Here is a 21,235-nt window from a genome sequence, read left to right as displayed (position 1 = left end):
TTGAGGTAGTATTACCTTCATTAGTTACTTACTGAAGGAAAAGAGCAAGGAAAGTCAGACACTGTTGACCATATTTAGCTGGAAAGCAGAGGCCCGTGTGCTCCATCAGGAAGCTGCAGCTTCACACCCAGGAAATTGGGAAATCGCAGCATTGTCCCTCCAGGGGAATTGACAGTCCTCCCTTCCCCCATCAAGTACTGGATTGGGGGAAAGTGAGCAGGAGGAGAGGACAGGTACAGTAAAGTCAAAATGGTGCAGGGGGAGGTGCTTGACTCTAGAGGCCTGTCAGTGTAACCTGGGACCCTATGTAAGCCCATGAGAGTTTGGGCAGCTGATTGGTCATTTTGAATAAGCTTCTGGTTCCTCCAAAGCCCGAGAACACGTAATTCCAGGTGAACAAAGAATCTCTCTCTTTCTCCCCATCAACTCTCCCTCCCCCAACTCCAAATGCAAGCTCCAGGTGAGAGCCTGGGTATAGCAGAAAACCAATGGATTGCAGCCAGAAACACAAGCTAAGCGATAAGCTAGCCAATACGCTGGACTGGGACTAAACTTTAATATGGCACAGGATCTCTGTACATTGCCTCTATTTCTGGTCCTGATTTTCCATGTCAAGACAAACAGAGATGGGACTCCTTTAATTTTGCTGCCTGAATAAATCATCATCTCTGTGGGTTCTTAGAAATGCTTTTCCTCACAACATCGCAAGAACCCCTCTGCCACCAGCAGCAGTGGTACTCTTTTACATCTTTTCAGCTTATGATAATTATTTCTTTTATTCTAAAACAAAACAATATAATTTATTTTCTTTTAGCATCAGGTATGTAAAACAAGAAAGAAGATTAAAGTATCCTGAGGATACAAAACCTGTTTAAAGAAATAATGACAGAAAACTTCCCTGACTTTGAAAAGAAAAAAAACGAGACAAGTCCAAGAAGCACAGAGAGTCCCAATCAAGATGAACCCAAAAAGACCTACACCAACACACATTATAATTAAACTGGCTACATAACAGACAAAGAAGGAATCTTAAAGGCTGCAAGAGAGAGACAGAAAGTTAACTACAAGGGACCTCCCATTAAACCATCAATTGATTTCTCAACAGAAACACATCAGGCCAGAAGGGAATGGCATGAAGTATACAAAGTGATGAAAAGCAATGTACTGAATCCAAGAATACTCTATCCATCAAGGCCATCATTCACAATTAAAAGTGAAATCAGGAGCTTCACAGATAAAAAAAAGGCTAAGGGAGTTTATTATCACCAAACCAGCAATGCAAGAAATGCTAAAGAGACTGCTGTAAAAAGAAGGAATGGAAAGGGAGGAAGAAACACAGGCATAAAGAATAAAAATGGCAACAAACATGTACTTATCAATAATAATCTTAAAAGTAAATGGATTAAATACTCCAATCAAAAGACATCAAGTAGCTGAATGGATAAGAAAACATGACCCATATATATACAGTAGGTCCTCGGGTTACGTTGGCGATCTTTTCCTACCGCACGACATAACGCGATTTTCACCATAAGTCAGAACCCACCTACATAAGCACCTACGTCACTCACTTGGAGCACATACACAACAGTAATGAAGTGAAACAGTAAAAAGTAATTTAAAAGAAAGATAACAATTCCTGACCTTTACTTGTGGTAAATAAATAATAAAAAACATAAAGCACATATGTACATATGTCGAAATGACAGAACTTTTTTTTTATATAAATAAATGGGAGATGGTGATGTAACCAGGAAACGATGTACATCATGTCCAACGTAACCAGAGCACTGTCTGTACTGTCTACAAGAGACCCACCTCAGAACCTGGGACTCACACAGACTGAAAGTGAAGGGATGGGAAAAAAAATTTCAGGCAAATGGAAATGAAAAAAAAAGCAGGGGTAGCAATAATTATATCTGACAAAATAGATATCAAAATGAAGGCCATAACAATGATAAGGAAGGCCACTTCATAATAAAGAGATCAATACAATAAGAGGCTATAACTCTGGTAAATATATATGCACCCAATACAGGAGCATCTATATATAAAAAACTTCTGGAGGATATCAAGGGAGAGATCGACAGCAATACAATCATAGTAGGGGACTTTAATACCCCATTGACATCACTGGATAAATCTTCTGGACAAAAAAATCAACAAGGAAACAGGACTCCTAAATGAAACTCTAAAACTGAAAGAACTTACTGGCATCTTTAGAACATTTCACCCTAAAGCTACAGAATATACGTTCTTCTTAAGTGCACATGGGACATTTTCAAAAATAGACCACATATTGGGTCACAAGCAAAGTCTACCCAAATCCAAGAAGATTGAAATCTTACCAAGCATCTTCTCAGATCACAATGGCATAATATTAGAAATAAACTACAATAAAAACAACCCAAAATACTCAAACACTTGGAAGCTGAATAGCATGTTATTAAATATTGATTAGGTTACCAATGAGATCAAAGAAGAAATTAAAAACATCCTGGAAACTAATGACAATTAAAACACAACAATCCAAAACCTATGGGACACAATGAAAGCAGTCCTGAGAGGGAAGTTTATAGCCCTACAGGCCTACCTCAAAAAACAAGAAAAAATAGTAGTAAATCATCTAACTCTACATCTCAAAGAATTAGAAAGAGAGCAACATGAAAAGCCCAGAGTGAGCAGAAGGAAGGAGATAATAAAGATCAGAGCAGAAATAAATGACATAGAGACCAAAAAAACAATACATAAAATCAACGAAACCAAGAGCTGGTTCTTTGAAAGGATAAACAAGATTGATGAACCTCTAGCCAGGCTCACAAAGAAACAAAGAGAGAGGACCCAAATAAACAAAATCAGAAATGATAGAGGCACAATAACAACAGACCCCACAGAAATACAAATGATTGTTAAAAAATACTAAGGACAACTCTACTCCAAAAAACTAGACAACCTGGAGGAAATGGACATATTCCTAGAAAAATACAACATTCCAAAACTCAATCAGGAAGAATCTAAAAATCTCAATAGGCCAATAATTATGGAAGAAATTGAAGCAGTCATCAAAAAGCTTCCAGCAAACAAAAGCCCAGGGCCAGATAGCTTCACAGGGAAGTTTTACCAAACATTCCAGGAAGAACTAAAACCTATCCTCCTCAAACTACTACAAAAAATTCAAGAGGAAGGAACACTTCCAAGCTCATTCTATGAAGCCAGCATCACCCTAATACCAAAACCAGGTAAAGACAACACAATGAAAGAGAATTACAGGCCAATATCCCTCATGAACATAGATGCCAAAATCCTCAACAAAATCTTAGCAAATCGGATCAAGCAGTACATCAGAAGGATCATACACCATGACCAAGTAGGATTTATCCCAGGGATGCAAGGATGGTACAATATCCGCAAATCAATAAACATGATACATCACGTAAACAAATTGAAAGAAAAAAACCACATGGTCATATCAATTGATGCAGAAAAAGCATTTGACGAAATCCAACACCCATTTCTGATAAAAACTCTCAGCAAGGTGGGAATAGAAGGATCATACCTCAACATAATAAAAGCCATATATGACAAACCCACAGCCAACATCATAATCAATGGACAAAAACTAAAACCATTTCCCCTAAGAACAGGAACAAGACAGGGATGCCCACTCTCACCACTCCTGTTCGACATAGTACTGGAAGTATTAGCCATTGCAATTAGACAAGAAGAAGAAATAAAAGGCATCCAAATTGGAAAAGAAGAAGTAAAACTGTCCTTATTCGCAGATGACATGATATTATACATAAAAAACCCTAAAGACTCCATCAAAAAACTATTAGACTTAATAAATGAATTTGGAGAACCAAGATGGCAGCATAGGTTAATGCCGGAGTTTGCTGCCTCGAACAACCACTTCAAAAATACAACTAAAAGACGGAACGGACATCATCCAGAACCACAGGAAGGCTGGCTGAGTGGAAGTTCTACAACTAGGAGGAAAGATGAAACCATACCCAGACTCAGAGGAGGTGCAATGCTGAAGTGAAATACTAAGGTGCAGAGTGCATGTGGAGCGGGCCGGCGGCGGAGGGCGCGGTTGTTGTTTTCAATTGGGAGGGAGTTTCAGACTCTGAGCTCCAGATCCGGGCGAGTCTCTAGGGACCCAGACTCAAAACGGGAGAAGCGGGAAGGCAGCTTTCTCTCCGGGGTTTGCAGCGGTTGCAGAGCCGCTGGGGACGGAACTGAGAGCAGCCGTAACTGCTCGCTCCGCCCACCCTGTAGATCCCCTGGGACCCGCCCTGCCCAAGCCCTGCACAGAGGCATTTGCTGGATAGCCCCAGGCAAAAGCTAGATTAGCACCACCCTAGAGATCCAGCACAGAACTCTCCCACCGCAGACACAGCTGACTCTCATAGCCAGTTACCCTGGAGGTCAATTTACACCCAGTATTGCCGACAACAATCAAGGCTTAACTACAACAAAACTGCCCACAAAGACCACAAGGGGGTGCACCAAGAAAGCATAAAAAATGCGGAGACAAAGAAACATGACAGAAATGGAGGATATAGAGCTAAAAAATGCACTTTTGAGGTTTCTCAATAATCTTCTAGAAACTGCCGATAAACTTGATGAGAGCCTCAAGAAATCTAATGAGACCCTCGATGTTGTGATAAAGAACCAACAAGAAATTAAGCATACACTAACTGAAATAAAGAATATTATACAGACACCCAACCGCAGACCAGAGGAGCGTAAGAATCAAGTCAAAGATTTGAAATGCGAAGAAGCAAAAAATACCCAACCGGAAAAGCAAAATGAAAAAAGAATCCGAAAATACAAAGATAGTGTAAGGAGGCTCTGGGACAGTTTCAAGCGTACCAACATCAGAATAATAGGGGTGCCAGAAGATGAGAGATAGCAAGATATTGAAAACCTATTTGAAGAAATGACAGAAAACTTCTCCCACCTAGTGAAAGAAATGGACATACAGGTCCAAGAAGCGCAGAGAACCCCAAACAAAAGGAATCCAAAGAGGACCACACCAAGACACATCATAATTAAAATGCCAAGAGCAAAAGACAAAGAGAGAATCTTAAAAGCAGCAAGAGAAAGAGACTCAATTACCTACAAGGGAATACCCATACGACTGTCAGCTGATTTCTCAACGGAAACTTTGCAGGCCAGAAGGGAATGGCAAGAAATATTCAAAGTGCTGAATACCAAGAACCTACAACCAAGATTACTTTATCCAGCAAAGCTATCATTCAGAATTGAAGGTCAAATAAAGAGCTTCACAGACAAGGAAAAGCTAAAGGAGTTCATCACCACCAAACCAGTATTATATGAAATGCTGAAAGGTATCCTTTAAGAAGAGGAAGAAGAAAAAGGTAAAGATACAAATAGTGAACAACAAACATGCATCTATCAACAAGTGAATCTAAGAATCAAGTGAATAAATAATCTGATGTACAGAATGAACTGGTGATTATAATAGAATCAGGGACATAGAAAGGGAATGGACTGACTATTCTTGGGGGGGAAGGGGTGTGGGAGATGCGGGAAGAGACTGGATAAAAATCGTACACCTATGGATGAGGACAGTGGGTGGGGAGTGAGGGCAGAGGGTGGGGCAGGAACTGAGAGGAGGGGAGTTATGGGGGGAAAAAAGAGGAACAAATGTAATAATCTGAACAATAAAGATTTAATTTAAAAATAAATAAATAAAAATAAAAAATAAAAAATAAATGAATTTGGCAATGTAGCAGGATACAAAATTAATGCCAAGAAATCTATGGCATTTCTATACACCAATACTGAACTTACAGAAAGAGAGACTAAAAAAGCAATCCCATTTTCCATCGCACCAAAAAAATTAAGATACTTAGGAATAAATTTAACTAAAGATGTAAAAGACCTCTACTCAGAAAACTACAGGACGTTGAAAAAAGAGATAGAGGAAGATATAAACAGATGGAAGAACATACCATGTTCTTGGACTGGTAGAATCAACATCATTAAAATGTCCATACTACCCAAAGCAATCTATAAATAAAACGCACTTTCCATTAAAATACCAATGGCATATTTCACAGACCTAGAACGAACTCTCCAAAAATTCATCTGGAATAAAAAAAGACCCCGAATAGCTGCAGCGATCCTGAGAAAGAAGAACAAAGTAGGTGGGCTCTCAATACCAGATATCAAGCTGTATCACAAAGCCACTGTTCTCAAAACTGCCTGGTACTAGCACAAGAACAGACATATAGATCAATGGAATAGAATAGAGAGCCCAGAAATCTACCTGAACCAATATGCTCAATTAATATTTGACAAAGTAGGCAAGAACATACAATGGAGTCAAGACAGTCTCTTCAATAAATGGTGTTGGGAAAATTGGACAGATACATGCAAAAAAGTGAAACTAGACCACCAACTTACACCATACACAAAAATAAACTCAAAATGGATAAAGGACTTAAATGTACGATGGGAAACCATACAAATACTAGAGGAATCCAAAGGCAACAAAATCTCAGACATATGCCGAAGTAATTTCTTCACTGATACAGCTCCTAGGGCATTGGAAACTAAAGAGAAAATAAACAAATGGGACTACATCAAAATAAAAGGCTTCTGTACAGCAAAAGAAACCATCAACAAAACAATAAGAAAGCCCGCTGCATGGGAGAACATATTTGCCAATGTTATCACCGATAAGGGTTTAATCTTCAACATTTATAGGGAACACATACAACTTAACAAAAGGAAGATAAACAATCCAACCAAAAAATGGGCAAAGGATCTGAATAGACACTTTTCAAAAGAAGACATTCAGAAAGCCAAGAGACATATGAAAACATGCTCAAAGTCACTAATCATCCGAGAAATGCAAATCAAAACAACAATGAGGTACCATCTCACACCTGTCAGAATGGCTATCATCAACAAATCAACACAGGACAAGTGCTGGAGAGGATGTGGAGAAAAGGGAACACTTGTGCACTGCTGGTGGGAATCCAGATTGGTGCAGCCACTATGGAAGACCGTATGGAGTTTCCTCAAAAAGTTAAAAATGGAACTCCCATTTGACCCAGTGATCCCACTTCTAGGAATATATCTCAAGAAATCAGAAACACCAATCAGAAAGGATATATGCACCCCTATGTTCACAGCAGGACAATTCACCATAGCTAAGATCTGGAAACAGCCTAAGTGCCCATCAGCAGATAAATGGATTAGAAAACTGTGGTACATCTACACGATGGAATACTATGCTGCTGTAAAAAAGAAGGAACTCTTACCATTTGCAACAGCATGGATGGAACTGGAGAGCATTATGCTAAGTGAAATAAGCCAGTCAACGAAAGAAAAATACCACACGATCTCACTCATTTACGGATAATTAAGACCATTATAAACTGATGAGCAAAAATAGATACAGAGGCAGAGCAACATTGAACAGACTGTCAAACTACAGTGGGAAGGCTGGGGATGGTTGGGGGATGGGAGAGGGGGTAAGAGATCAACCAAAGGACTTGTATGCATGCATACGAGCTTAATCAATGGACACAAGACACTCAGGGGCATGGGAGGCTAGGGGGGGGTCAAGGGGAGGGAAAAAAAAGGAGACATATATAATACTCTTTGTAATACTTTAAGCAATAAAACAATTTAAAAATAAATAAATAAATAAATAAATAAATAAAACTTTAAAAAAAGACTAAAGCTCAGTCTCAGTGCTCCCTGGTGGGTTTCAGCCTGCCGGCACTTCTAAAAACAGTAAGTATAAGGTTTTGAGTTACTAGCTCCGCCTTTCTTTGTCACAAACTCCCTTTTGCAGTGGCCTACCATGTACCTTACTGCCTGAGCACCTCTTTGGTTTCTACCTTGAGCTGACACTCTTCACTTCCTTAATCCGTATCAGAAGCTGGGCCAGTTGCAGTGGTTGAATCTCTCTCCTATTTCTGGCTCCTGTTCACCTGCAAACAAAAGGAATCCAAAGAGGACCACACCAAGACACATCATAATTAAAATGCCAAGAGCAAAAGACAAAGAGAGTATCCTAAAAGCAGCAAGAGAAAGAAAGTCAGTTACCTACAAAGGAGTACCCATACGACTGTCAGCTGATTTCTCAACGGAAACTTTGCAAGCCAGAAGGGAGTGCAAGAGATATTCAAAGTGATGAATACCAAGAACCTACAACCAAGATTACTTTATCCAGCAAAGCTATCATTCAGAAGTGAAGGTCAGATAAAGAGCTTCACAGATAAGAAAAAGCTAAAGGAGTTCATCACCACCAAACCAGTATTATATGAAATGCTGAAAGGTACCCTTTAAGAAGAGGAAGAAGAAGAAAAAGGTAAAGATACAAATTATGAACAACAAATACACATCTATCAAGAAGTGAATCTAAAAATCAAGTGAATAAATATTCTGATGAACAGTATGAAATGGTGAATATAATAGAATCAGGGCCATAGAAAGGGAATGGACTGACTATTCTTGAGGAGGGAAAGGGGTGTGGGGGGTGAGGGAAGAGATTGGACAATAATCGTGCACCTATGGATGAGGACAGTGGGTGGGGAGTGAGGGCGGAGGGTGGGGTGGGAACTGGGTGGAGGGGAGTTATGCTGGGAAAAAAGAGCAACCAATGTAATAATCTGAACAATAAAGATTTAATTTAAAAAAATAATAAATAAATAATCATGAATATATTGCAAGGCAGGATGCAAAGTTAACCTAATTTAAAAGGACTTCAAGGGGGTCCTGTTTCAGCATCCTATGCCATTCTGTTTCTAAAACTTCTAACAAGAAAGTATGAGAAGCATGACCCAAAGAGGAAGAGCCTGAAAGCCGGGTTCACAGCTCAGGAGGTGCAGGCTGGTAACCCTTGAACCAAACTGTACTTCAATGTGCACTGGGAAGGTTCGTGTAAACTCTGATGCCCTTAAATACCTGTGTTTTTCACTGAAGAATCCATAAAGGAACAAGTTAAGACAGTCTTCTAGTAATTATAATCAATCAAAAGGATGCAAAAGGAAGCAATATTGTCTATTGCTAAACATAAAGTTTAGAATCTGAAATGGGCAAGTTCACAGAAGAGAAGGGTTGAATTACATATCAAACTCTTATTCAGAAAGTCCATTGCAGGATGGCATTTAAATTTTAGTGCCCTAACCCAGTGGTCAGCAAACTGTGGCTCGGCAAACTGTGGCTCACGAGCCACACGCGGTTCTTTGGCCCTTTCAGTGTGGCTCTTCCACAAAATACCGACTTCTGCGCATGGGCCACGAAGTTTCAATTGCACTGTAAGTGCGCGCCCGCACGTGGTATTTTGTGGAAGAGCCACACTGAAGGGGCCCAAGAGCCGCATGTGGCTCGCAAGCCGCGGTTTGCCGACCACGGCCCTAATCCAGTGGTCGGAAAACTGCGGCTCGTGAGCCACATGCGGCTCTTTGGTCCCTTGAGTGTGGCTCTTCCTAAGTCTTAGGAGCACCCTAATTAAGTTAATAACAATGTACCTACCTATATAGTTTAAGTTTAAAAATTTGGCTCTCAAAAGAGATTTCAATCGTTGTACTGTTGATATTTGGCTCTGTTGACTAATGAGTTTGCCGACCACTGCCCTAACCGGTTTGGCTCAGCGGATAGAGCGTCGGCATGTGGACTAAAAGGTCCCAGGTTCGATTCCAGTCATGGGCATGTATCTGGGTTGCGGGCACATCCCCAGTAGGAGGTGTGCAGGAGGCAGCTGATCGATGTTTCTCTCTCATCGATGTTTCTAACTCTCTATCCCTCTCCCTTCCTCTCTGTAAAAAATCAATAAAATATATTTTAAAAAATTTTAGTAGTTACTTTCCTCTTCCTGCAAATTCTAAATCCATGAAACTTAAAATACATGCCTATTCATTTTTGCAATGTACTTATTAAAATTCAATGATATCTAATCACACTGTAAGAGTGAAAATGAAAAATATGTTCCCTTTATTCTAAAAATTATCCAAAAAGGGGAGGCACAGCCTTTGAAAACTACTTCTGCAGAGGCAGAAAGGATAAACTATTTTTCTTTTGGATCTCTAAGTTTTAAGCTTTCATCCGAATGCTATTGACAACATTCTAAGCTTTAGATATTAATAGCAGATTTTCAAACATAAAATACAGGTATATAGTGATAATTTTCTTGCCTTTACTTTAGCTGTGCCCAAGCAGCTGGCTTGAAGCAGCTGGCAACCCGAGAATAAAATGCAGCAGAGTGAAGCCAAGTACCTCCTTGACTAGCATCACGTGCCAGGGCAAGGCCAGCTGCAGTTCCACTTGGTGTTTCCTTTTAACTAACTCAAAAGATCCCTTCTCAGAATCTGCATCAGTATGTTAATCCTGGCACTGGGTTCCGAGTATTCATTCTTCCCCCAGCTGCTCTCTGCTTTACATCCCCTAAAAGCGTAGTTCCCCACACCAAAATGAAAGGCAAAATGGCACATTAGTTAAAGAAACAGAGAATGAGCACCACATAAGGTGAGAGGCATGTGTCATGAATGTGAATGTAACCCAAGCAATTATAATCTTTACAAGAGAGTCGGCACACACTAGTTATTAACTGCACAGGAGAGGCTGTAGCTAACCTTCGGGAAGCTCTGCTTGAGTCACTCAGGGAGGCCTTCATTTTTCTAATTGAGCAACAACTCTGGATTCCCAGCTCCCCAAGACAGCCAATTCTTTTCAGGAGCATTGCTAAATCCTCAAAATAAATTTTAATTTGCAGTATTTAAAGATACATGACATACTACAGATGAGTGGTAGTAAAGTAGAAAAAATATAGGATTAAACAGTTTCTGAAACCTAGCCGGTTTGGCTCAGCAGACCGAAAGGTCCCAGGTCCGATTCCAGTCAAGGGCATATTCCTTGGTTGCAGGCTCCTCCCCGGCTAGGGCCCTGATCAGGCCTCGTGCAGGAGGCAACCAACTGATGTGTTTCTCTCACATTGATATTTCTTTCTGTCTTTCCCTCTCTCTTCCACTCTCTCTAAAAACCAATGGAAAAATATCGAGTGAGGATTTTAAAAAAAAAACACCAGTTTGTGAGAAAGTTGAAATCATTTTTAGCATCTGCTGGTTAATTTATAAATGATCTACTCTAACAATGTTTCAGTAAATCGGATAAAGTAATAATAGTAATAAAACAATTCAGTACTGGATCAGAGCCAACACCACTCTGAAGCACAGAAGAAAATTCTTTTTATAAAAGAAAAGAACAGTGAAAAAAGGAAGAAAGAAATTAGGTATTCATTATACTTAAAATGTACATTTATGGTGGAAATAGTAATTTATTTAAATGAAACAAGTATCCTAAACTATGAACCCTACAATAATATATGATATTGTCTTTCACTTTTTTCTTTACAGCATAAGTGAGAATATACCAAAGAGGCCTAAACTATCAGATTTGCTAAATGTTTCCATACAGATTTTAAAACAAACAAAACACAAATACTAATTTGTGAGCATTAAATTTAAAATAAAGTAGCTTTACCAGCTTCAAGAAAATAGTGCATAAGCTGTATCCCAGATCAGTCAACACCAAGTCAATAAATAGCTATTGGATGCTGAATGAAATGTCAACTATATAGAATTTAAGGAAATTTAAAATAATTTATTGGAACCTCCTTGCTAATACAGTTGAGGGAAAACCACGGACAGATAATACCTGAATTATTTGTTATGGGTCTGACAAAGAGTCTCTCTTCGACTAGACTTTAATCAGGGTCCTCTCAATCCTCTTTCCAACTGGGCCTTGACTTTTAGACTTGCCTGTCTGCCTTGCATTGCCCAGTTTTTAGCAAAAATCTTATTAAGTAGGTTTAGTCAGAATCCCCCACCATTAATATTTAATCACCTTCACTATCTGACCAAGTGATAGCTGATCACCCTAGCTTGCCTTCAGCAAGAATCCTGTTAGGGCCCAGCTGGTGTGGCTCAATAGGTTGAGGGTCGTCCCATATACCAAGAGGTCACCGGTTCGATTCCCAGTAAGGGCACATGCCTGGGTTGCTGGCTCAATCCCCAGTAGGGGGCACACAGGAGGCAGCCAATCAATGTTTATCTCTCGTCATTCATGTTTCTATTTCTCCTTCTCCTTTCCTCTCTCTCTAAAAAAAAAAAATTCAATAAAAACTTATTCAAAAAATAAAAGAATCCTGTTAGATCAGTATAGCAAAAAACTGTCCTACCCCCTTAGTAATTTTCCATCTACTGATTCCCTGCCCCCTAGTCCCATCCTGCTCCTTGGCTATAAATCCCCACTTTTCATTGTTGTACTGGAATTCAGCCCAGTTCCATACTGAGGTCTCTTTCTCCCTATGACAATAATCCTGAATAAAATCTGTTTTCACTACTCTTAACTACTGTCAAGCTCTGGATTTCCATGACAGGTCTTAGTGATTGTGCCACTCTGGAAGACAGTTTGGGATTTTTTTCCAAATGTTAAACATACAGTTACCACAAGATTCCCATGAGAAATGAAAACATATGTACTCACAAAAACTTGTATACAAATGCTCATGGTAGTACTATTCATACGACTAGAAAGTACAAACAACCCAAATCCCCATAAAATGATTAATGAATAATTAAATGTGGTATATCCATACATAGAATTACATTCAGCAACAGAGTACTGGAGCACTGACGCAAGCCCCAATATGGATGGACCTTGAAAACATTGTGCAAAACTAAAGAAGCCAGCCACAAAAGGCATATGTTGTATAATTTCATTTATATGAAAATTCCAGAATAAGAAAATCCACCGAGACAGAAAGTGGACTGGTGGTTTCCAAAGGACGGGGGGAGGGGGAAACGGAAAGTGCCTGCTAATGGGTAGGAGTTTCGTTGGGGGTGATACAATCACTCTAAAATTAGATAGTGATAATATTGCACACCTCTAAAAACCACTGAATTGTATACTTTAATGGGGCAGATTTTACTGTATGTGAGTTATATTTCAGTAAAATTCTAAAAATAAAATAAAAAGTTATTTGACCCAAACCCAGCAGGCGCCACATGCTGGAACTGTGGTTCTGTTGCCCTACCTCGGCAGGTCTCTCATGGCAGTTCCTGCCCCAACCACACTATTCATATCAACAACCTCAATGAGAAAATCAGTAAGTCTCTGTGCCGTCTTCTCCCAGTCTGGCCAGGTCCTGGATACCCTGGTGTCATAGAGCCTGAAGATGAGGGCCAGGCTTTTGTCGTGACAAGGTCACAGCACCACCAATGCCCCGCTCCATGCAGGGTTTCCCCTTCTACGACAAGCACATGTGCATCCAGTACACCAAGGCCAACTCGGATATCACTGCCCAGATGAAGGGCACCTTTGTGGAGTGAGACCATACACAGAAGAGGAATCCCAAGAGCCAGGAGCCTTGGCTGCAGTTGCCCCCACAGTGGGGGCAGCCCCGGGGCCTGTCCCGGGCATGCCACCAATGACTCAGGAGCTCCACATCATGCACCACATGCAGGGTCAACCTCCCTACATGCCACCCCTGGCATGATCTCACCTCCAGGCCTCGCGCCCAGCCAGATCCCACTGGAGGCCATTCCCACACAGCAGTTTATGCCGGGCCAGATGCCACCTGCCAAGCCTCTTTCAGAAAACCCACCAAAGCACATTCTTTACAACCTACCTGAGAAAATGAGTTCATGCTGTCCATGCTTTTAACCCTGTTCCCTGGCTTCAAGGAGGTCTGCCTAGTCCCAGGGCGGTGCAATGTCACCTTCGTGGAGTTTGATGATGAGGCGCAGGCAGAGGCTGCCCATGATACCCAGAACAACTCCATGAAGATCTCCTTTGCCAAGGAGTAGTGCCTTTTCCCCATGCCTGCCCCTGTCCTGTTTGGTGCTCAGCTCCCTGAAGTTAAGTCCCCTTCAGGAACCTTCTTGGAGCACTACACCCAAAGATTGGCCCCAGACATTGTCCACTGCCCCTATAGTGGTTAGGCTGGAATTAAAGTGTTGTGGGGTTTTTTGATGTTTAATTTTTTTAAGCCATTTGTTCAACATGTATTTCTTGAAGACTTAATACTCGTACTACATATATACTAGGCACTAGGAATAAAACAATACATAGGTATGGCTCCTGCCTTCCCAGGGTTTATAGTCTTATGCAGGAAGCCTGGGTTTACTAGTAAATCCTGGTTCACAATTTACTGTTATCTGGGAAAGTATCTTCTTCCTAGTCTATAAACAGGGTTAAAGGCAATACTCAGTGACCGGCACAATGAAAGGGAACCCAAATTGTTAGTTATTATGATTATCTATAATAATAAAAGCATAATATGCTAATTAGACTGGACAGCCAAACAACCTTCCAGACAAAGCCGCGGCAGTGGGGGCCGAGGCAGAGGCGGTTAGGTGTGATCAAGCAGGCAGGCAAGCAGTTAGGGACAATCAGGCAGGCAAGCAGTTAGGGACAATCAGGCAGGCAGGCAGAGTGGTTAGGGGCAATCAGACAGGCAGGCAGAGTGGTTAGGGGAGATCAGGCAGGCAGGTGAGTGGTTAGGGGCGATCAGGCAGTCAGGTGAGCAGTTAGAGGCGATCAGGCAGGCAGGCAAGCAGTTAGGGGTGATCAGGCAGGCATGCAGAGTGGTTAGAGGTGATCAGGAAGGCAGGCAAGTGGTTAGGGGCAATCAGGCAGGCAGGCGAGTGGTTAGGGGCAATCAGACATGCAGGCAGGAGAGCAGTTAGGAGCCAGCGGTCCCAGATTGCAAGAGGCATGTCCGACTGCCAGTTTAGGCCTGATCATGCTGCGGGATCGGGCCTAAACTGGCAGTTGGATATCCCCTAAGGGGTCCCGGATTGCAAGAGGGCGTAGGCCGGGCTAAAGGACCCCCCCCCCCCATGCACAATTTTCGTGCACCAGGCCTCTAGTTATCCTATATAATAAAAGGCTAATATGCAAGCGTCCCCACGGGCAGGAGTTTGACCGACTGGGAGTTAGACGTGCGCTGACCAACCAGGGGGCAGCGCAGAATATGGTGGGCGTTGGTGATGCAGTGCTGGCAGTGGGTGGCAGTGGAGGCCCTACTGGCCTCGTTGGGTCCCGATGAGAGTGGGACTGTGGTGGGATGGTGGAGAAGGTGAGCGGGCAGCACCAGGCCAAGGCGGGTGAGAGCGAGGGCCCTGGTCACACCCCAGACGGCAACTGGCGGCAGGAGGCAGGTCTGGTGAGTGGGTGGCACCAGGCCAAGGCCGGTGTGAGTGGGGGCCCCGATCGCTACACTGGTCACCCCACAGATGGCAGGGGAGTGGGGCTGGTGAGCAGGCGGTGCCAGGCCAAAGTGGGTACAAGTGGGGGCCCTGATCGCCCTGCCAGTTGCACCATAGATGGCAATCAGCAGTGGCAATGAGGGGCAGGGCCGGCAGGCAGTGCAAGGCCAAGGTGGGTGTGAGCGGGGGGGCCCTGATCACCCCACTGGTCACCCCACAGATGGTCCCTGATCGCTGGCCAGGCCTAGGGACCCTACCTGTGCAGGAATTTCGTGCACTGGCCTCTAGTCTACACTAATCTTCTTCTTCTACACTAATAAAAGAGAAACATGGTAATTGGCGTACGACCGCTACCCTTCCCATTGGCTAATCAGCATATCCTTATGCAAATTAACTGTCAGCCAAGATGGCGGCCGGCAGCCAGGCAGCTGGAAGCGAACATGAGGCTTGCTTGCTCCAGTGACTGCAGACTCCAACGTTCCCCGCCTGACTTGGCGGCCTCTGAGCCGGCAGTTTGAAACATTCTAACAAATATAGGCCAGGATCTCAGAGCTGAAGTTATACATTGTTTCGATTACAGAACCGAAACAAACCAGATACCTGCTCTCAGAGCTAGAGCCAGAGCTAAAGCTGGCCCAGAATAAAATAAAAAAAAGGAGCCGTTGGGAGCTTCAATCAACAACCGCCAGCCTGAAAGCAGCCCTCAGCCCCTCACCCAGACTGGCCAGGCACCCCAGTGGGGACCCCCACCCTGAAGGGTGTGTGACCAGCTGCAAACAGCCATCATCCCCTCATCCAGGCTGGCCAGGCACCCCAGTGGGGACCCCCACCCTGATCCAGGACACCCTTCAGGGCAAACCAGCCGTCCCCCAGGCCTCTGTCCTATATAGTAAAAGGGTAATATGCCTCCCAGCACCGGGATCAGTGGAGCCTCGAGGCCTCCTGGCACCGGATCAGCGTGACGGGGGACAGCGCCCAAACCCCCTGATCGGCCCTGCTCTGTGTGTGACAGGGTGTGGCGCCCCAACACCCCCCCCCCCCCCACGGGCCCTGCTCTGTGTGTGACAGAGTAGAGCCATAACCTCCCCATCGGCCCTGCTCTGAGTGTGACAGTGGCTGCACCCCAACCCCCTGATCAGCCCTGCTGTGTGTGTGACAGGGTGCGGCGCCCCAACTCCCACCCCCCCACGGGCCCTGCTCCGTGTGTGACAGGGTGCGGCACCCCAACTCCCCCCCACCCCCGCCCCACGGGCCCTGCTCTGTGTGTGACAGGGTAGAACATAACCTCCCCATCGGCCCTGCCCTGAGTGTGACAGTGGCGGCGCCCCAACCCCCTGATCGGCCCTACCCTGAGTGTGACAGTGGCGGTGCCCCAACCCCCTGATCGGCCCTGCTCTGTGGGTGATAGAGGGCGGCGTCCCAACCCCCTGATCCGCCCTGCTGTGTGTGTGACAGGGGGCGGTGCCCCAACTCCCCTATCGGCCCTACTCTGTGAGTGACAGAGGGGAGCTCCTCAACCCCCTGATGGTCCCTGCTGTGTGTGTGACAGGGGGGAGCTCCCCAACCCCCTGATGGGCCCTGCTCTGTGGGTGATAGGGTATGGAGCCCCAACCCCCCTGATGGGCCCTGCTCTGTGCATGACAGGGGGCAGCACCCCAACCCTCTGATCCGCCCTGCTCTGTGTGTGACAGGGGGCAGTGCCCCAACTCCCCTATTGGCCCTACTCTGTGAGTGAGAGGGGGGAGCTCCTCAACCCCCTGTTGGGCCCTGCTCTGTGTGTGACAGGGTATGGAGCCCCAACCCCCCTGATGGGCCCTGCTCTGTGCGTGTCAGGTGGCGGCGCCCCAACTCCCCAATCGGCCCTGCTCTGAGCCCGACCAGGGGCTGCATCCAGGGATTGGGCCTGCCCTCTGCCACCCGGGAGCAGGCCTAAGCCAGCAGGTCATTATCTCCCGAGGGGTCCCAGACTGGGAGAGGGCACAGGATGGGCTGAGGAACCCCCTTTCCCCCCGAGTGCACAAATTTTTGTGCACCGGGCCTCTAGTGTAAATATAAAGGAGAAAGAATGCTAGGAGAAAAGAATATAAGTAAAACAGGAGAGCTTAGATTTAAAGTATCTCTTCAGGAAATTACATTTGGGCTGAAACCTGAAAGATGATCAGTTGAAGATAGTCCAAAAGAACTTAAGAACTGCAGACAAAGGAAAGTGCAAATGCTAAGGTCTTGAGGCAAGCACGGGTGTGAGGGGTTCCAGGAACCATGTACGGTCAGAGGACACTAGACCAGCAAGGGAAAGATCAGCAGGAGCTAGAATGTGCTAGGCTTTGTAGACCAAAATAAGTATTCCAAATTTCATTCTTAGTACAATGGAAAATCACTGAAGGCTTTTAAGCAGGGAAGGCTATGATCCAAATATATTTCAAAAAGATCACTGGCTGCTGTGAGGGGGAAGAATATGCAGCCAGAGGCTACCAGGGGAAAGATAATGGTGACCTGGATTACACTCCCTTCCTTTCTGTTCCACATACCCAACCTGCACTGGAGAGAACAAAGAATGAAGGGTGAACACACTGTAAAAGAATATGCACCAGGACCATACTTGAATCAAAAAGCCCTCAAATTCCCAGTTCTACTCTGAACCAACTATGGAATCTTGGCAAGTACTTCCTCCTTGAGCTTCAGTTCCTTATCAGTATAACTAGAGGCCTGGTGCACGAATTCATGCATGGGTGGGGTCCTGAGGAGGGGGAGGGGGGGGCGGAACACAACTGACCCTCTGGGCGGGTGGTGGGACACCCTGGTTGGTCCAGGAACCTTATCCGTCCCACTGACATTCATGCTGGTTGTCGGGAGCCAACTGGCAACTGCCTTTATATTGTTTCTTCCTTGTAGAGCGTCTAGGGAAGAGACTGACTTCCAGGAGGCTGGCAGCGCTGTTGGTATCGTCCCAGCAGTGCTGGTCCATCGGTGTTTGTTGGTGTCTGGCCTGTTCTCCTGTGTTGAGCATCTGCCCCCTGGTGGTCAGTGTGTGTAATAGCAACTGGTCATTCTGTCCCTTAGGCTTTTACTAGTATGTATGTATATGTGTGTGCAAATATATAAATATATGTACATACACACACACACACACACACACACACATATACATACGTACACGAGAGGCCCGGTGCACGAAATCTGTGCACAGGGAGGAGGGGTCTCTAATCCTAGCCTGCACCCTCTCCAATCCAGGACTGCTGGCTCCTAACCGCTCACCTGCATGACTGCTTGATATCCCTTAGCTGCCTTCCCCTGCCAGCTTGATTGCCCCTAACTGCCCTCCCCCGCTGGCCTGATTGCCCCTAACTGCCCTCCCCTGCCGGCCTGAATGCCCCTAACCACCTCTGCCTCGGCCCCCGCCACCGTGGCTTTGTCCAGAAGGAAGGCAGGATGACTGGAAGATGTCTAGTCGACCCGGTCTAATTAGCATAGTACCCTTTTATTAGTATAGACTAGAGGACCGATGTATGAAATTTGTGCAAGGGTCTTGGCCCTCACAGCCCCAGCTGCCTCAGCTGGCCCTTGCAGCCCTGGCCAGCCCTCGCAGCCTCGGCCGGCCCTCACAGCCCCTCGCAGCCCCGGCTTTGTCCAGATGGTCGTCCAGACGGTTGTTCTGCTGTTCGGTCTAATTAGCATATTAGCTCTTTATTATATAGGATATATAGATTAGAATAAGAGCTCTACCCTACAGGGTTACTCTAGGGCAGTGATGGCGAACCTTTTGAGCTCGGCATGTCAGCATTTTGAAAAACCCTAACTTAACTCTGGTGCCGTGGCACATATAGAAATTTTTGGATATTTGCAACCATAGTAAAACAAAGACTTATATTTTTGATATTTATTTTATATATTTAAATGTCATTTAACAAAGAAAAAAATCAACAAAAAAAATGAGTTTGCGTGTCACCTCTGACACGAGTGTCACAGGTTCGCCATCACTGCTCTAGGGCTTAACTGACTATGTGAAAATGCCATGCTGTGGGCTCTCTCTATAAGTGATTCACCCAAAACAAAGTAGATACATCCAATTAAAGAGGTACACCCAATTTAGAAAATACACCCAAAACAAAAACAAAATACATGATTAGTTTTGTTCCTCTTTAGGGCGAGTTGTTTTGTGTTGTTTTAATGAACATGTGTTAAGCTTGTTAAATATACTCCAGCATATACAGAGCACAGCATAATCTATCTACTTCTGTTCCATGGCACTTTACTTGCTGGGAAGCCTTCACGGTTGTTGCAGATAAAATAACATTTGCTCTCCAGAGGCCCATCTCTGGGGAGCAAATGTTATTTAAAAAAAGCTTTTTGCTAAAGAAGCCCAGGGCAGGGAATGTGATGGCCTGCAGAAAAGCGGTGAACATTTTGCTATACAACAGATTTATGAAGCAAATAACATGAGGCTTTATTTTAGGAGATATTCTGGCAAAGTTCATGGCAAAATTATCCTTTTTATATGTTTAAAAACTTCTGCTGAGATTTATAAATTATATTCAAATTCCACCTGAAAAAACACAACACCTTGGTCTTGCTTAAGGTGAAGACACCCTGTACACGTTAGACTCAGCACTTTTCTGAAGCATATTTGTAGTAAGTTAATTAAATGGTTGTGAAAAAAGCAAATTCTTCTGAGACTTTTCTGGAAGCCCCTGACAGCAGCCCATAGAGAAGTAGTCTTTTAATTACCTTGATATTTCATTAATGTTTTTGCTGACTTTTTATATATAATTACATCACACTTCTTAAAATTTTCTAAGAAAGCATTAACTAAAGGAAAAGTAGAGGAATATGTGTTTATTTACCAGTACAATGAGTCAGATAATGAAGAAGAAAAAAGACCTTCCCTACGTATATTGTGGCATAAATATTTATCCTCAACAGGAAAAGATTTTGTTTTACAGCCTAATAAAATACCATATTAAAAGTCAAAGATAGGAAATAAAAAATCTTTAAATCAATGTCATATTATGTCATTATAGCTATATTAATTATTGAATAAATATGAGGAAATCTAATTATTTCCCTGAAATGTTCTGAAAATTATTGTACTTCAAATCTTATATAGACAGTGATACAAACTAATGTAAATAATACCTGTTGGAAATTGCTATAAATGGCACACATTGGCATAAATTTATGTCCCCTGAAAGCAGTATTTAGAATTATTTTATACAAAGACAAACATAAAATTCTTCCTCCACTGCCTAAGTGAAGGAAATGCAATGAATAAAAACAAAACTTTACCATTCTGAAAACCTTTTATCTTTGTACTGGGTTTAAAGCAAAAACAAGAAGAATCAGAACTGTATTTTATCATTTATATAAAATCATTAGAATATTATAAAAAGAACCTATCACCCAGATTTTTTGTCTAATTTAATTCTGTTTAGGACTGCAAAAGAGAACTGAGCGACATGGGGGGGGGGGGGGGTTGAGGGGGGGGAACAACCGAAAAGCAAACAAACAAACAAAAAAACATTCGAGATTCTATTTTCAGTTCTTTTTTATTGTAATTTTTTCCATGTACATGATAATGCACCTATTACAGTTTGCTTAAAAATCAGTACTTTAAAATATCATTAGATATAGAATAAGAAAGTCTCAGCAAAAGTCAAAACCAAGGGATTTCTTAATTTTCTCTCTTCTTCCTCTTGAAAGATGTACAAAACTAAAAGAAAGTTCCCATTTTGTGTTCCACTCTATCTGCCTATTTGGGGGATTATGGCACCAATAATTCAGAAGTGACAGAACTAACCCATTATTTTTGGCACAAAACATAACAGGTTGGTCACAAGAAGTGCTGGCCAACCTCAGGATACACTATTTCTTCTTTTGTCCCTCATCCTGAAGTCTATCCAATGTTTGAAAATCTGAATACATAAACATTAACTTATTTCTTACAAAGAACCTAAATTTAATTTACCTATGAAAAACTAATA

General features: G+C 43.3%; 1 protein-coding gene and 1 pseudogene across 5 annotated transcripts in view; one reads left to right on the top strand and one right to left on the bottom strand.

Moving 5' to 3' along the window:
• ST7 (suppression of tumorigenicity 7) overlaps positions 1-21,235 on the bottom strand; it is a 296,978-nt gene that overhangs the window by 185,524 nt on the left and 90,219 nt on the right. The window lies entirely within an intron of this gene.
• On the top strand, positions 1,761-13,853 carry LOC139016626 (U1 small nuclear ribonucleoprotein A pseudogene; annotated as a pseudogene).

This window comes from Myotis yumanensis, unplaced genomic scaffold, assembly GCF_028538775.1.
Source record: "Myotis yumanensis isolate MYYU_CA2020_CCGP unplaced genomic scaffold, mMyoYum1.0.hap1 SCAF_9, whole genome shotgun sequence".
In the NCBI taxonomy this organism is placed as follows: domain Eukaryota; kingdom Metazoa; phylum Chordata; class Mammalia; order Chiroptera; family Vespertilionidae; genus Myotis; species Myotis yumanensis.
The sequence above is the reverse complement of the archived record's forward strand: the minus strand, read 5'-3'. Positions and strand labels throughout refer to the sequence as shown.